Genomic DNA, 7,943 nt, shown 5'->3' with positions numbered 1-7,943 from the left:
TTCAAAATAATTAGTTTTTAGTAATGCGTGTTTTAAATGTACAACTCTGCTTAGCGTAAGCTTCACTAGATGTATCTGATTATCTTCCTTCGACTAGGTTTTTTCTCGGAGGAAGCTGTAAACTACCAATCATTAATTCAATGTTTCATTTTTACAATAGATTCTGCTTTGTATAAAGATTATATATACATATATTGTCGATTCATTAGTCAGCTTTAATTTCGTGCATTTTTAGTAGTAAGGGTTCAAGATATTAAGCCAGAATCAAATTTTTATTTAAAAAGGAAATAAAAATATCTTTATTATTTTACTTTTTTTTGGTAAGTATCACAACAACTGATAGTTAGCCACATTGGAGCATATTCAGTTCTATGTTTTGGTAGAGGTTGGAGTTGGACCCTACTGCGTGTCACATGAAAGATGTAGAATTGGGAAATATTTAATATACTCCCGTTGTATCTATATCTAGCCAATAATAACATACCACCTGTAGTTATATATTTCCCTATAAGAGAAGGAAAAAAATAACTATGCCTATATATTAACGAGAATTACAATTTTATTTTAAATGAGAGTAATATTCGTTAGTCAATGCTACGAGTTTACTGAAAAGTGAAAACGCTCTAGTAGAATTGGTGTGGTGCGCACTGAGAGAGTGGATTCTCTTACCGAGTCTCGATAAAGTTACAGAGTAGGGCCGCGTGCTGTCCACGATGATGCCACGTCTACAGGGAACATTGCCACCTGTAATTCAAGCACGTTTTGTTTTAGTCGCGTTTTAAACATGCTCAATTCATCGCGTGCTGGTTTCTAAATGAGATTAAGCTGTTTAAAAAGCTATAATACCCAATTGAGAGAAAGATTCCGATAAAGCTTAGTGACGTTTGATACCAATACCTAATTTTAGTGACGTTTGAACATAAAAAAGGAAGTTATTGTGAAACTTGTGGTGATTGATTTTTTTTATTAGTTTCAATCTCTCTCTTCTTTTGTATAATCTTATTCTCCATCTAATTATTTAATCTTGCTATTATATTGTAATTGTTCAAATTGCATTCCTTAAATGCTCGCTCCTAACACGTAGGGAAATGACATCATCGGTGACGCAAATATCTTTTTGGTCTGAATTTGTCAACTTCATATCATTTGTCAAATATTAGTTAAAAAACAGGAATGTTCTATTATAAAACAATTTGAATACGTTCCATGGATAAAATGTTTAATTACTTATGGTAACGAGTGTAGATAGATTGGGTCGGATTAAGTTTAGACTTAAATAAATCAAATTTGTATAAAGTTTATACTTTAGGTCTGACCTAACCTGTTAGCTTGTACATACCCAACTTATAAATCTAGCTTAGCCTATATTTAAAAAATAAAAGTCTAGTCTAAACCTGTTAGCCTGTTTAAACTTGTTAGGCATTCAATAATTAAAATAATATTATTTTATTATTCAAAATCATTAAAATAATTATTTATTTATTTTATTTAAAATAAAAAATATGATATAGGTCAGCCTCTTGGCTTATGAATTCGATATGTAAAAGAAAATTATGGCCTGTTTTTTAAATAGGTTTTTTTCTTTGGCCTGAGCTTTTTATATTTGACTAAATATAATAGACCAAGTCGTAGGCCCATGTTAGGTCGACTGACCCATTTACATCCTTATTTATGGTAAACTACATCCATAATTTTTTTTATGGTTAAATTGTAAGAATTCATATAGTAAGGTTTTTTTTCTGTAGGTGACAGGACAAAATATTTCGGGAAGTACATAATTATAATATTAAAGTTATACTTTTTTTCACTTAAGACGTTAGTCGATAGGTTCTGAAGAGAGAAAAAAAAGTACAACTTTAATATCATAACTATATACTCGTGGAGTACATCGTTATAAGTAACTAAAATAACACAACTTTAACACTTCGGATCCAAATCCATTTTCCCATTGTTAATATAATAAATCATGATGAATCCCAAGAATGAAGGTCATGCCGAGACTAGTGTTGTGCATTACTGTTAAAATCACTTTTTGAATTAGTCTTCAACTATCGGTCAGGAGATACCTTGAGGAAATAAAAAAAACAAAGGAAGAAAATAAAAACGACTTTATAGGGGATCGGATGCTATGCATTTAATGCCATACATATATAATTTGTTCTCGCCTTTGTAACTTCTTATGGTTATTTTTTATTTTCTCAAATTGGTTTATAAACTTAAAAAATCATATAACCATCAAATATATTTTAACTTTATCCTTTAACACGTTATTTTTTTTAGTTACAATTTTATTGTAACTTTTAAATAAAAAAAGTTGGGTGAAACTAACTAAATCTATTTTATTGGACTTTTACACAAATATATATACGAGAGAAATGAAATAAATTAGGGAAAAAAACATGTACTTAAAATATTAAAAAATATTATTCATAACTCGAGATGATATAGTTAAAAGAGAATTACAGGAATAGAAAAAATAAAAGGGATAGGATATTGTGACACACAAATAATGTTACACATAATGTTACGACCACATCTTAACCGTTGATTTCCGTCAATCAACAGTTATCATTTATTGCGAATTAATAATTAATTAATGAGTTTAATTTAAAAAATGATAACGGTTGATTGACGGAAATCAACGGTTAAGATGTGATCGTAATATTGTGCGTAACATTATTTGTGTGTCACAATATCCTATCCCAAAATCCAAAATTGGGATAGGATATTGTGACACACAAATAATGTTACGACCACATCTTAACTGTTGATTTCCGTCAATCAACGGTTATCATTTATTGCGAATTAATAATTAATTAATGAGTTTGATTTGAAAAATGATAACCGTTGATTGACGGAAATCAACGGTTAAGATGTGGTCGTAACATTGTGCGTAACATTATTTGTGTGTCACAATATCCTATCCCAAAATAAAAATATAAAAAGTTATTATTCATCATCCGTTCGCCGCGTCTTAATTAGTCAATTGCATTTTCTCGTTTGGTCATGTAACAAGCTGCTGCTAATAAATAAGGAATTTAATTAAAACACAATCATTGTAACGTTACCTCCAAAAAAAATAAAAAAAATTAGTAACGTTAATTTGAACATAAAAAAGGAGGTTATTGTGAAACTTGTGTTGATTGATTTAGGGACATGACGTCTTCAGTGACGTAAATGTCTTTTGGTCTGAATTCGTCAACTTTATATCATAATAAGTTAAAAATTGGCCCATACCAAAAGAAGAAGAAGTTAAAAACAGCCATGTTCTATATGATAAACAATTCGGATATTTCCATGGATAAAATGTTAAAATATTTATGGTGTTGTTATCAAAAAAAAAAAAAAAAATTAATGGTGAATTGAATCCTTAATTTTACTATGTATAAAATGTAAGAATTTATAGAGTAAGTTTATTTATTTATTTTTAAGATGCAAATGATTGAATTTACTAAAGGTGAATTATATTTTACTTACTCAAGGTAAATTTTTGGGATTATTTGTGAAACTTTTCTTAATTACTAATATTTATGCAAACAAAATAATGAAAGGAATATGGTCCGGTCCTTAAGTTGTCTCAGTCTAGATCCATTGTGATGTTTATGCAAACACATAATGTTTGTTTAATTTTGGCCGCTAGAAAAATGTCAATGAAACATAGTATTGACCCAAATTCGCAGAAACAGCGTCCATATACCCATTGATTACGTGATTATGACAATAGATGTGCTTGAAGCTAAATTTGACGCTTTTATGACGTTTCCAGAAATAAATATTGCTCGATATTACCGGGTTACTGATGCAGCCACAATTATGCAGTGATCTTTATGATATCTTATATTATAAAGGAATTCATGAGTTATATAATTTATGAGTTTAATATTTCTTATATAATATGATATAATTTTATTTCCTTTACATACATAAATATATATGAGATATATATTTTCATTTTCTCTTTTCTCTCTCCTCTTTTAATATAGTCTCACATGGGCCCATATACTTTTGTGTATATAGAAAATAATTTTATTTTCAATAATATAAAAAAACATTAAACTCATAATTTATTGCCACGTAGTTTTCTTTTTCAATTTTTTTTTTGTAATATACCAATTTGAATGGTCATTCAATTTGTACCCTCTTTCTTAAATTAAACTTTAGGTGAACCATGTCATTAGTATTATACATATATGATCCGGATAAAATACAATAGGCTCGCCAAGGGTTAAAGCCCAAAGACTAAAGGCCAAAACAAATAAAGGCTCAAGCAATGCACGATATCCATATCGCGCGGATTGGAGGCGTGATGGCTTTACCGCTCCCAAACCGCTTTGAATGTGACTTCAACGTTAAGGAATAGGTTAATAAAACACGCATAATATTTACAAAAAAAAATAAAAATAAAACACGCATAAGAAGCCACCGCGCCACATAACAATACATAAAGGACAGCTCCAGATTGCCACCACTCTATCAAGGTAGCCTGATATAATGGGATAGGGCCAGAGCAATACCAGCTGAACCTGCAGCCCATCTACAGCCAATAAGAAGGTACACCGCCTATCAAAGACGATATCTGATTCACTATATAAGCAAAAGGTACTAACCCAGGTACATCAATCTAATTCAGTAAGAATACCACATAAGCCTGACTTTGATACTGACTTGAGCGTCAGAGTGTCATTGCAGGTACCCCCAGTCTGGATCATCGCGCCAAAGGAGAATCATACCCATCATATCATCAACAACTATCAACAGCCCAGAAAACAGACAACCTAACTCAAAGTCTTCTCACATCAAACGTGTGTGATTACGGCTGGTACATATTGGCCAGCCCATATTGTATTGGACCGATCAAGATGAAAAATTGATAGTTAAGCTTTTTAAAATAGAAAGTTAACTTTTTATAATAATATTTTGTATAGGAAAAACATTATGTAATTATCAGAATTTTACCTAAGTTTTCACTACCTATGACAGGAGTAAGACCAATATTTATAATAATCTTTGCAACACCCTAACTACATGGCACATCGAACTAGCAGTGGTGGTTCATTAATGTATCTCATGGAGTGTGAAGTATGTTAATTTAGGGGTGCGTATAATGGTAATGGTAGAGACCAAAGCATTATTGAAGTTTCTCATGGTGCTGAACATCAAGGGGAGATTGTGTGTGAGTGGCTAAGATGACTCCACATAGATGCAGAGTAACAGCTCACGAAGTGAGTAGATATGAAGATTCCCCTTTTGTGGGAGAAGGGGGTATTTAGAGTGGTGAAGCCCTCCTCAAGCGTGGGAGAGAAAAGATGGAAAGTTGTTGTAACATCCCAAGGGCTGACAAGGGCAGGGAGTGATCGCCGGTGCAAAAAAAGCACATACAATGAGAGGCTCGTGCTAAAGCTTGCAGCTGGGAGTATATGAATGAATCAAATCAACATCCGAAAGAGAGAAATTCCATAGGTTGTGCTGGTATGGGACGATACAGTTGGGGATAACGTATAAGAATTAATTGGTACTACCTATACTTACAAGATGCATCTACTTCTAAGTAGCTTGGAACAGAAGAACTCTATAGTCAAGCGTGCTTGACTTGGAGCAATTCTGGGATGGGTGATCTCTTAGGAAGTTTTCCCATGAAGTGTGTGAGTGAGGACAAAGCACACTGAAAAGTCTCGTGTTAGTTTGTGGGGACAGTCATTGATCCTTGCAAGTTGCCAAGCATTACAGCTGTCATCTAGCCAACCTAGTCCCTTAAACCAGGCATGCTGAACCCACTATCAGTGTACAAGGATCGTAGTGCATGGGGAAAAGAGGGGACCCTACGCTAATGAGGGTGCCCTCTAGAGGGTTCTAGATGTGGGCATTTGATATTGGGCCCAAAGGGTTGGGCCTATAAGGGCCTGCCAGAATAGAAACCCCCCCAGGTTGGTAGCCTACGAAGTTAGGGTGTCAATATGTATAGGAATTTGAGATGGTCGTTCGTAGTGTGTTGAGGTAAAAGTAGGATACAATCTAACTGATCTGTAATACGTTGGCCTTCATGTCTTGTTTATTTGTTGTCTTTAAGTATGGATTGTCTAGTCGATGATGCTTGAGTGCTTTAAGATAATCTTCTATTATGACTTGCAATTATGTGTAAGTTCTTGTTGATGAGGCTCCAAGGTTGTGTGTGAGTGTGTGTGTGTTGGAATGTGTGTGCATATGGGATGAAACTAGCCGTTGGAATGCTTTATGTACAGTAATAGTGCATTTGAATACTTTTATGGGCACACAAGTAATCTATTACTTGTCAAGAAAGTATTCGAATACTTTCTTGACAGCAACTAGAAAATGCAGTTTTTTTTTGTTTAAACATATTCTAACTTGAAATTCCAGACTGAAGCTGCTCGATCAACGTTCCATTATTGGTCAAGCTTCAACGGTGTTCGACAAATCACTACAATCTTCAAGAATTTTGAATCTTGATACCTTTACATTTCCACTCACTTTCTTAGGTTATGAGCAACCTTTCCACTAGGGTCTCACTACCCTCAACTTAAATAAATAGTAGGAGAGTGTTTAGAAATGAATTAATACTCTTAAAGTACAAATTGTACAAGTTGAAGCTTATAGGTATTAATCAATATCACAAGAATGAAGCTCAAATAAGATTTATGATCAATATAAGTAAAGAAGTGTAATGAATATGTTTGATTCAAGAAGAATAGTTAGGAATGATTGTAAATCAACGGAACAATGATTCTTCTATGTTAGGGACAAAATATATATAAATATATATATATATATATATATATATATGTGTGTGTGTGTGTGTGTGTGTGTATATATATATATGTATATATATATATATATATGGATGAAACTAGTCGTTGGAATGCTTTCTGTACAGTAATAGAGTATTCAAATACTTTCTTGATAGCAACTAGAAAATGCAGTTTCTTTTTGTTTAAACATATTCCAACTTGCCTCCAACCACTTTCAATGCAGTCCCTTGACTTGATAGATATGTTTCGAGGTTATAAAACATATCAAGGGTCTTTTCCATGAGTTTTTCAAAAACTTTCAAGTGATTAGTGTCATGGAAAATGCATGCATAAAATTAAGTATCCTTTGAGCTCATTCATGCAAAATTAATCAATTACCTTTACATTTAGGTCATAGTCCTAAAGATGTATTACTTGAAGGTTCTCGTACTTAGGTGCTTTCATTGTAGCTTGGTTCTTGATTTTTCTTTGGACTTGATCATATGTGTTGATGGTTTTGCATTCGTTGTCTTGTTGAATTGCTTACTTATACTTTCTTTTTGATTGTTGTGAATTGTATCACTCTTGAAGTTTATTTCAAACTTGTTTGTTATCATCAAAACTCTTATATTGTTGAAATCTTCATTTTGAGTGCAGTGGTTCCACACATACTTACTCTTAAATCTTAATATTCGTTATATAATAGCTTGTAAGCGGCATACCAAGTAAAAGTTTTTCTAATTGAATTCACATTTTTAACATATACTTACGCCCAACTATCATATTCCCTAAAAACAAATGTATTACATATGCACTAAACCTTTGAACCAAGTTTAAGAAAATTTGGCAAACATGAACGTATTAACAATCGTCAAAAGAAGAATTGTAACACCCCGTATATATCCGGTAATGTTATCATACTATCGTATTAAGCTGCGCTTAATTAGAAAAATGCGAAATATCTTTTTCTTTTTAATTATGACGTCATTATACTTAGCCAAGTTGATTACTTAATCATTTACATAAAATATCGCCTGTATGTAAATTGCAAATAAACATCTAACTGAAATACCTCATAATATAGATAAAGTGAGTATCTAAAATCACGGATCTACGACACGTAGTCCGGACAGTATCCTGATACATTACTACAACTCCTAATAAAGCAAGACATAATCAAGTCTATGTGGTATGGACAAT

The sequence above is a fragment of the Gastrolobium bilobum genome, unplaced genomic scaffold (assembly GCF_033153095.1).
Source record: "Gastrolobium bilobum isolate Gb01-03AN ecotype WA unplaced genomic scaffold, APGP_CSIRO_Gbil_v1 utg12832, whole genome shotgun sequence".
Classification (NCBI taxonomy): Eukaryota; Viridiplantae; Streptophyta; class Magnoliopsida; order Fabales; family Fabaceae; genus Gastrolobium; species Gastrolobium bilobum.
This window is presented reverse-complemented; position numbering follows the sequence as displayed.